Genomic DNA, 10,613 nt, shown 5'->3' with positions numbered 1-10,613 from the left:
TTGTACATGTTAACCGATTTCCAATCGTCGTTATCCGCGAACCAAATTTAACACACCCTATCAGACTATCCGGCTACGAGTCAATTACGTCCTCAAGTAACAAGAGAAATAACAAGGTAGTCGTCTTTATTCGGCATGAGCTTACTTACGTCGTCCAGCCTGTGCAACCTCATGACAACAATCAGTATGTCTGCTTAACCGTCAAAATAGAAAGCTCACCTTTACACTTATAGGTGTGTACCTATTTCCATCAAGCCCGTTTGACATCAAAAGACTAGAAGACATAATAAAAGCGTATCCTGGTCTTTGGATTATCACCGGAAACCTTAACGCCTTTCACCCTATTTGGGGAAGCTCAAAAGCCAACGCAATCGGACGAAGACTCGCTTCATTTTTCTCCAATCATGACCTCTTGCTGCTGGATGACGCTAGTCCTACGTTTCTGCGGGGCACAGTGTACAGCAGCTACCTGGACTTGACCTTTGTATCACGCCACTTTGCCACGCGCGTTAATTGGCTTTTGGATATTGATACACATGTAAGCGATCACATCACCACTTACCTCAAGATCGACGGGATCTCAGACACTCATCCGCCTAACACACTACGAAGAATTGACTGGAATGTGTTTAAAAACCTACTGGAGCACGCTGGTCAGAAAGGTATCTTCCGGACTGCAGGCAGCTATTAAAGAAGCGGCGCAGGCCGCTATGTGCACGCTCATGTGCTCATGGAAGTGCTTGCAATTTGACCTGGAGTTGGAGCGACTTCGTGCGATTCGTCGTCGCTCCGAACGAAGAGACCGACGCACGAAGTACATTCACGATCTAAGGGCAGCCCGGCAAACTCAAAAGAAGATACAATGTCGCATAGATAAACTGGAATCCGAGCGATGGACAAAGTAATGCGAGTCATTTGACCTCCGCAAGCCAGTATCTCAAATATGGAGAACTGCGAGAGGCCTACGTTCTGTTCCGGAACAGCGCTTTCCATTCAAGGCACTAGCACTTTTCCAACGCCGACAATACCTCGACGTAGCGGAAGATTTCTGTGCTATGATTGCAGGCCAGTCAACGGGCTCAAGTTCCCTTACATTTAATTACATTCCGGACACACGCTACTCATGCACGGATCTGCCATTAACCACTCAAGAGCTCGACGCGGCACTTGCCTTGTGTAATCAGTCATCTTCACCTGGCCCAGATGGTATTTCTTACTGTATATTGTGCCACCTCAGTGAACAAGCACGAAGTGCACTGCTGCACATCTTCCTTGAGTCCTGGGAGAATGGAAACGTTCTTCAAGAATGGAATACCAGCCGCCTGGTACCGCTCCTAAAACCTGGCAAGTCTCCTCTTGAGATTACTTCATACCGCCTAATCGCGCAGGATAGTTGAATTGGGAAAGTGATGGAACGAATGGTCCTCGCCAGACTTGAATGGTACCTGGAATGCTACGTAGTTTACCCAGACGCAGTGGCTGACTTTCGACGTCACCGATGCTCCATTGACAATGTCATCGATTTGGTTACTTACGTTCAATATCAAAATGCTTGCAAGCGATTATCTGTCGCCATGTTTCTCGACATCAAATGGGCGTATGACAATGTTCTTCATGAGGCTATATTAGAGGTTCTGGAAATGGTTGGCCTCGGCGGTCGACTTTATCATTGGACATGCATTTATTTACATATGCAGTCTCTATTTGTGAATACCGAAGACGGCCCAACTTCTCAACACTATACACACTGTGGAGTACCACAGGGTGGTGTGTATTGCCCAGCACTCTTCAACCTTGTGCTCATTGCTCTCGTAGAATGCCTACCAAATACGGTGAGGTTGTTAATCTATGCCGATGACATATGCGTCTGGGCATCTGTCGTGACGTGTCCATAAGTTCGTGCAAGGCTCCAAAAGCCTGCGACGTTGATAACGACGTACCTTAGCGAACAAGGCCTCCAGATTTCCCCAGAAAAATGTGCATTGGTCGCGTTTAGCCGGAAACTAATGGCTTCATACGCCATACCCATAGATAGAGCAAATATCCCTTACGTCAGGACGCACAGGTTCTTAGGGGTAATCATCGATCGTGACCTCTGTTGGAGTCCCCATGTCACCTACCTAAAGAAGCGCCTGTCAGCCATCTCTCATCTCTTCAAGTTTCTTGGAGGAAAATCCTGGGGTACTTCAGTACACGCGATGATGCAACTGTAAAGGACGGTGTTTCTCGGGTATCTGAGGTACAGCTTGGCAGTGCTGACGAATACCTGTGAAACTAACATCCGTGCAATCGAAAGTGCTCAGGCACAGGAGCTTAGGGTCTGTCTAGGGTTGCCCCGATGTACATCAACATCAGAAACCATTGCAATTGCATATGACTACCCGGCCAATATTCCCATTATTATTCAAGCGCTCAGAGCACTCGTCAGGCACCTTGCTCGCGCCCCTTCCCACTATCTAGCCTCACGCGCCTCTTTTATTCAGACGATACCTTCCATCAGGTTACACAGCTGCAGCGAGAGTTTTGTTTCCCCCTTGGTGCTTGGCTCAGCCACAAGTTCTACTGACAGTGCCACAAATTCTAACGAAGGCCCAACTCTCATCACCAGCTCTCAAACAACTTTCGCTGATCTTGTTGTACGAAAAATACAGTGATCATACCCATCGATACATTGATGGTTCAACCACCATGGACGGTTCTGCAGGATCAGTGTTTTTTTCCTGCGAAAGTCTATATCTTGAAGTTCAAGATATCACACTACACGACATCGACAGCCGCGGAGCTTGCTGCTCTTCGCAGCGCACTTCGCATAATTCGTGAGGAACCACCTCAAAAATGGAGTGTTTTCAGTGACTCCAAGGCAGCTCTACATTGCTTGCTTGCCGCCTTACGCCGTGGACCCTACGAACAACATGTCCTAGAAATACGAGAGCTCCTTCATCGCCTCGTCGAGCAAGGACACGACGTCACCTTTCAGTGGCTCCCTAGCCACTGTGGCATAATCGGCAACGAACATGCCGATGAAGCTGCTCGATCTGCTCATGTGTGCAGGAACCTATCCCGCTGTCAAGAACAGATGCAGCAGCGAAACTTCGAGTGCTTGCAAACAATGCCACATATTGTTGTGGAACACACCTAGTTTGCAGAACATACGCCTGCATCGACTGGACCCCTGTCTTCGACCTCCACCTGGACTATCCCGACACGAAACAATGGTACTTTGCCGACTGTGGCTTGGCGTCGCATTTACGAAGTCGTTTGCTTTCCTCATTAGATGGGAGGACAGTGCTGCGTGTGACCACTGCGGCGACGAGGAAACTATCGAGAACGTACTGTGTCATTGTCCCCGATACAGCGCACACAGGCAGTCACTCGCGACCACGCTGGCGCGTCTTGCCGACCGGCCGCTTTCGGAGCAGACAGTCCTGGAACGCCGGCCTATATACAGTCGTCTCATAACAACTCAGTCAAGGCACTCTTGAAGTTTTTGCGCTCGAGTGGACTATCTGACAGACTATAGTTCTCACGGATGTTTCCGACCTCCTCTATTATTTTTTTTTCGACTGCTTTTTCTCTCCCCTATTCTTTCCGCCTTTCATTTCCCCTTCTCCCAGTGCAGGGTAGCAACCCAGAATCTTTTCGGGTTAACCTCCCTGCCTTTACCACCCCGTTTCTCTCTCTCATCTCTACTTATACTTTAGTTACACCATGTGTTCTTTTTATGTGGTATATTTTCTTCTAAAGGAGCTATCATATCTAGGCTCCTGCTGTTCTCGCCGATAGACTACATGCATCTAGGCGGACAGCAGCAAGAACATTTTAGACAACAATTTCACTAATTACATAGAATGTTCTAATGAACTCGTTAATTACTAACTTTAGGGCAGATGTTATTGCTAAATTGAAGCCGACGAGTAGTGAAGTTTATGCCTGCTGAGCACAAATCCTAAGACTATGAAATCCTAATTCTAAGATATATTCAGACAAGATTACTTGAATATGTATGACGCAGGTTCGATTCCGCCCAACACAGGATCAATTTAAAAGATTGTTTTCTGTCATTGAAGAGTGACACATAGCTAGTGATCCAAGTTGGCATCTACCATGACCATATATTGTGTGGCCTGTTAGAACTGGGACTCTTTGGAAGGGCACTGTGGTGGATATCCAGCTTCTTGAATGGCAGGTCAATATTCATTGAAACAAGCATATACTCTTAGTCATGGAGTCCCACAAGGCAGTGTCTTAAGCCCGTTTCTCTTCAATTGTCTGATGGCGGATTTGCCGCGGAGACTTCCACCTGCAATACACCACTCTATATGTATATGCGCATGATGTTTGTTATTGGGCCTCTGGTTCATGCGCCAACCTCGTTGAATCTACGTTGCAGGGAGGCCTAAACATTGTGGACAAATTGTTAAAGGAAAGAGGAATGGAACTGTCTTACACTAGGAAGGCTGTCCTACCCTTCACCAGAGAATATCTTTGAACTTTTGAACTTTATTTGACAAATTCTGGTGCTACAGAAAAACATGTTTATGGACATCTAGATCCGTAGCATTATGCTAGTACGGATCCATGCAACAATAGCATGCAAAAGTTTGCAGGCAGGAAACACGTATATACATTAGTTTAACAACAGATCAAGTTAGCATTCAAAAACAAGTAATTTATAAATCTAGTACATATAATACAACAGAATGTCAAGGTAGCATTGAAAAGGAAGAAATTGCAAATGTAATACATTTCTCATCAGTTAACAGCAAGTCAGGTTAGCGTACAAAATAATATAAAAACCTCTAATACAGTTCTTTGCAATAACGTTTAAGCATTGTAAGAAAAGCTCTGTGTTGTTTTACGTGCACTGGAAGATTGCTCCTTAAAAACGTGCCGATACTAGAAAGCCGTCTTTTTCCGTACGCATTTTTTACCAATGGTTTAAGAAAGTGACCACATTCATGGCCTCTTGTTTTGAATTGCGAAGGCAAAAGATTTGAGCAGTGAAGATGAACATTATTATTTAAAGAGCTGTAAACCATTATTGTTGTTTTGTAATTTATGAGTAGGTGTAGAGGCATGATTTGGTATTGAGAGAAGAGATGCTTAGTGGAAGTTGCATAATTTGAGTTTGACAAGAACCGGATTGCGCGTTTCTGCAGAACTACGAGCGGTTTTATGTAGGAATCGTGTGTGTGCTCCCAAGATTCAATACAGTATGATAGTTGACTATGGAATAGGGCAAAATAAATTGTTCTCAATGTCGCTTCATCAAAGAAATGGCAACATTTGAGAAGCGTGAAGCAGACAGGTCCTAGCTTTTTGCACAGATAGTCAATGCGCATTTTCCAGTTGAACTGATTATCTAGTAGAACGCCTAGATATGTCAAGTTACGTACTCTTTCTACGGGCTGTCCCTCAGCCAGAAGCACACACGAGTCCAGTGCTACAGCTTTGTATGAAGAATGAATCCCCATATATTTGGTCTTATTAACGTTTAAGAGCAGTTCATTGGAATTAAACGAATTACAGATTAGCTTCATTTCTTCGTTAGCTTCATTACATTACATTCTTCGTTAGCAATTACATTAGCTTCATCTAAATGACTTTCAGCTGTGCCTTGAGGGACAACCTTTGGGCATAGTAAAACAACACAAAATTCTGGGCGCTATACTAGACAAACACCTTTCTTGGAATTATCGCATTAAGGCACTTGAGGAAAAAAATTAACTCAATAATAAACGTTCTTCGCCGCATAGCAGGCACGTCATGGGGAGGGTCAGTTTCATCACTACTAAAACTACATAATGCACTTATAAAGCAAATGATAGCTTATTATTCTCCTTTTCTGCATGGAATCTCACGTTCAGCTGAAGAGCCACTTCAACGATTATTAGCTAGGAGCCCTAGAGTATGCTTAGGCGTTCTTCGAGCAACCTCCATTTCCTTAGTAATTGCAGAGGCACGCCATCCTCCTTTTCCTATTATGAGGACGATCGAAACCTGTCGACACTTCTTTCGCATTTCAGTGCGGCATAAAAGGCATCCACTAGCAAGGGCACTTATTGAGAGAGACAGGGCTTGCATCAATACGGTGATTCAGTTGCACGACAATCTACTACCACGTCACGAATTTCGGATCTCAGATATCTCCTACCCTCCATGGCGATTCGTCGCCCCAAAAATTGAAATTTCAGTTGAAGGAATTATTCGCAAACGAGACATGTTTATGCTGGCAGCACAACAGCTAGCGTTATACCAGGAGTTCTTTCGATACTCTGGTTCATATTCAAGCGTACTCAGATGGTTCTTGTCCAACAAATTTTCCTACAGCCACTTTTTCATTCCAGAATGGAACCAAATTACGACGTTTAAACTAGCTCACACGACGACATCAACTACAGCAGAGCTTCTTGCAATATTGTCTTTGTTTTGATATATAAATTCATTGCAAAAAAGGGAAACAGTAGGTAATCCTTTGTGACCCGCTGGCAACATTGTCGTCATTTCATGGTTACATCAGCGATTAGCAAAACATGGCGTTAGTTTACGAGAAACTAATGGAAATCACAAAAGCAATTGAAGAGAATCGCACAATAATGTTCCAATGGATACCTGACAACTGCAATATCCCTGCGAATGTTGCCGCAGATAAGGCAGCTGGACAAACGCATGTCAACAACGGCACATCTGGTCTCCCTCTACACAAGGCGAATTGCGGCACATACTATACAGTTATAGTTTAGCGTTTTTACGCTCCGCTTAGCTGCTGAGCGGAGCGGAAGCACGAATGCGCATGCGCTCTCCGCTTAGCCGCAAGCGGGCTAGCGGAAGCGAGAAACACGGTCCGCTTACAAGCGTTGCTGCCGTCTTTCGCCAGTGAGGGTGGGCGATGCACGCGCCCTCTCTCGCGCCTGCATCGAAGCACCTTGGATGGAGGCACCAGTCGTGCGAGCGCGAATAACTTGTGTAATACACCTCCAACTGGTCCTTTAAGGAAATAAATTGAACAGCACAGCTAACAAAAACGTCGCCTGCGGATTGGCGTCACAAAGGATTGGATTAGATTCGAAATGCAACCTCGCTGGCTATCACGTGGCGTTCACCAAGTCGACGCTTCATTTTCCACTCGATAAAATGGACCGGTAGCGCATTACAAGCACCCGTCTAGATACTTCATGAACAAATAAGTTCTATATATATATATATATATATATATATATATATATATATGAACGAGAAGAAAGGGAACCGAGGGGCCCGATTTTTATTAATCATTTCATAAGAAGCCAACAAACATTGACACCAAGAACAACATAGGGGAAATTACTTGCACACACAAATTGAATTAAAGAAATGATAAATTAATGGAAATGAAAAGGGATGAAGAAACAACTGTCCGCAGGTGGGGAACGAACCCACGTCTTCGCATTACGCGTGCGATGCTCTCACCATTGAGCTACCGCGGAACCGTTTTCCCATCCGCTTTTTGGGGTATTTATGTTTTACAACTAGAACTCTGGGAGTGTTAGCCAGCGCCACCACTCACAAGCCTAGGGGCGGATGTGGAACATCCTTTCTGCCGCAGGCGTCAAAAATACCCAAAAATACCCCAAAAAGCGGATGGGAATACGGTTCCGCGGTAGCTCAATGGTGAGAGCATCGCACGCGTAATGCGAAGACGTGGGTTCGTTCCCCACCTGCGGACAGTTGTTTTTTCATCCCTTTTCATTTCCATTAATTTATCATTTCTTTAATTCAATTTGTGTGTGCAAGTAATTTCCCCTATGTTGTTCTTGGTGTCAATGTTTGTTGGCTTCTTATGAAATGATTAATAAAAATCGGGCCCCTCGGTTCCCTTTCTTCTCGTTCATTACATAACGAGGGCTCGAATCCGGCAACATTGATGCCTTCAGGGAGCATATGTGGGTTTATTGACCAGTTGCCATCACCCAAAAAAGATCACGTGCTCGTGACGCCTGCGGCAGAAAGGATGTTCCACATCCGCCCCTAGGCTTGTGAGTGGTGGCGCTGGCTAACACTCCCAGAGTTCTAGTTGTAAAACATAAATACCCCAAAAAGCGGATGGGAAAACGGTTCCGCGGTAGCTCAATGGTGAGAGCATCGCACGCGTAATGCGAAGACGTGGGTTCGTTCCCCACCTGCGGACAGTTGTTTTTTCATCCCTTTTCATTTCCATTAATTTATCATTTCTTTAATTCAATTTGTGTGTGCAAGTAATTTCCCCTATGTTGTTCTTGGTGTCAATGTTTGTTGGCTTCTTATGAAATGATTATATATATATATATATATATATATAGAACTTATTTGTTCATGAAGTATATATATATATATATATATATATATATTTTTTTTTACTTTGTAAAAGTGACAAAGTAGTTTTTTTATTTGTTTCACTACGCTGAATTTGGCCAGAGGGCTCCGCTACGCTACACGCATAACTAAAACGTGAAAAGCGCCCGCCGCTCTGCTGTGGCTTAGCGGGGCAACTCGGAGCGCAGCGGACCGTAAAGACGCTCAACTAAAACACTCTACTAAGACAGATCTCCGTCCGTGGTTGCAGAGCGACATGGTTTTGATCAGAACTCAAAATATTCATATTTATTTCACATTGGTCCTTCGCTTCAATTTAAAACCCTGTCCACATTGGATACAACCAGAGCCGTTGAAACGCTCATTCACCGTTTGCGGCTCGGTACCGCGTATACAAAACACTTTCTACAAAAAATTTCCTAGGGCTCACAGTCCGGAATTCACTTGTGGCCACGCGGATGAGGATTTGCAGCATCTTCTATTAGAGTGCCCGTGACCCGACACACAGAGACAACGTTTAGCACGTGATTTAATGGCATTGGACCGCAGGCGCTTCAGCCTCAGGAAGCTCTTAGGTCCTTGGACAACATATTCATTGCAATGATGAGCGTTACTGGCCTTCCAAAAATCTCTAGCAACGAGAACTCGGGAACAAGGGAACTATTGAGTAGTGTGTCCATCTGTGATAACCTCACTCTATGTGATTAATTCGACCCGACTTTGGCTTAGTCAATGCCTAGATTCACGCACCTTTGTTTAAATGTAATCTGTGTTATTTCATGTGCCCTAATTTTAGTGTAGTTATGTGACCGGTCTTTGTGTTGACTTTGGTGCACTTATGTGACTGGACTTTGTGTGGTTGTGTTTCTCCTTCTAGAAATAAAAAGCCAGCTCAAATGTCACCATTTTGACACGATTTCCTTAATCAAGCTCGAATCGCAGAAAGGAGCTCGATTCCTACGGGAAAAAAGACGTCCAGGACATATTTGCAAAGTGGCAGGAACGCTGGGAGCGCTGTATTACTGCACAATGCGAATATTTCAAAGGTTACAGAGTTTAAATGCGCATAAATAAATTGCTTTCTTCGAAACAGCCAGTTTCGAAACTTTTCGATGCCACCATGTATATGCTGCGCGCAGTTTTTCGAACAAAATTTGTTGAAAGTCAACGCGGTGTGTGTCGACTTCTGTAGGTCTTGTCTGCGCCGAACTGTACCTATAGTCATCGAATGATGGTATGCCCTTATTCTACCGCATTGTGACAGAGCATAACGTACTGGGGACACATTACGAGGGGCACATGCGTCAGTGGCACTTCGGTGTCACCGACACACAGGAAGTAGACATCGTCCCTGTGTCCTCGTACGTTGATTGCGCGGAAAGCTACAACTGCGCAGCTGTGCTTCTTAAAGTCAACCGGCACCGTAACTTCCCATGAGAGAGTGGTGAAAGCTAGAGTGAATATTGGTGTGAATCAGCTCAGCCTTGTCTACTTGTCCTAACCTTTCTCCATTCTTCCTTTGTGGTAGTGCGCGTCCTTTGCATTTTCTCAGCGAATTGCTGGCGTATTTTTTGTGGTCATAAAACAACGCTTCAAGTAACATTAACTCATTTATAAGCTAATTAGGCACTTTCTACACTTGGTACCACGAGACATCACGTGACCCGCCGCGGTTTTCCAGTGGTCATGGCGTTGTGCTACTGAGCTCGAGGTCGCGGGTTCGATCCCGGCCGCGGCGGCAGCTTTCCGATGGGGCGGAATACAAAAACGCTCGTGTACCGTGCATTTGGTGCACGTTATAGAACCCCAAGTGGCCAAAATTATTCCTTAATCCCCGACTACGGCACGCCTGATATTCAGATTGTGGTTTTCGCACGTAACACCCCAGAATTTCATTATTATTATCTTAGACATCGCACGATGCTTCTTAAAGCTGCTCTATTTCGCAGGAATAAAAATGAAAGGCGACAAAACGTGCTCAAATAGGGCTTGCATTCGTGCGTCGTTAACATTTTGGCTCGCATTTACGGCGGAGGAAAAGCATGCCGCAAACACGGCGCTCTCTATTCGATGGCTTGCGCATAGCAGGTAAGCGACCTCAGAACAAAACTGTTCGTGTCCGCGCTAACGCGCGCACTTACACACATGGCGCCTCGATGCTCCACTTTGAGTCCCATAGACCCGCGAGGAAACTTTCGTCCGAGAAACTCGACGCCATCTGCGTGCCGAAACTGCCGTATGCACGTGGTGCTCCCGCTTCGCCTCTTCATTGAGCCGTTCAT

The sequence above is a fragment of the Dermacentor silvarum genome, chromosome 1 (assembly GCF_013339745.2).
Source record: "Dermacentor silvarum isolate Dsil-2018 chromosome 1, BIME_Dsil_1.4, whole genome shotgun sequence".
Classification (NCBI taxonomy): Eukaryota; Metazoa; Arthropoda; class Arachnida; order Ixodida; family Ixodidae; genus Dermacentor; species Dermacentor silvarum.
This window is presented reverse-complemented; position numbering follows the sequence as displayed.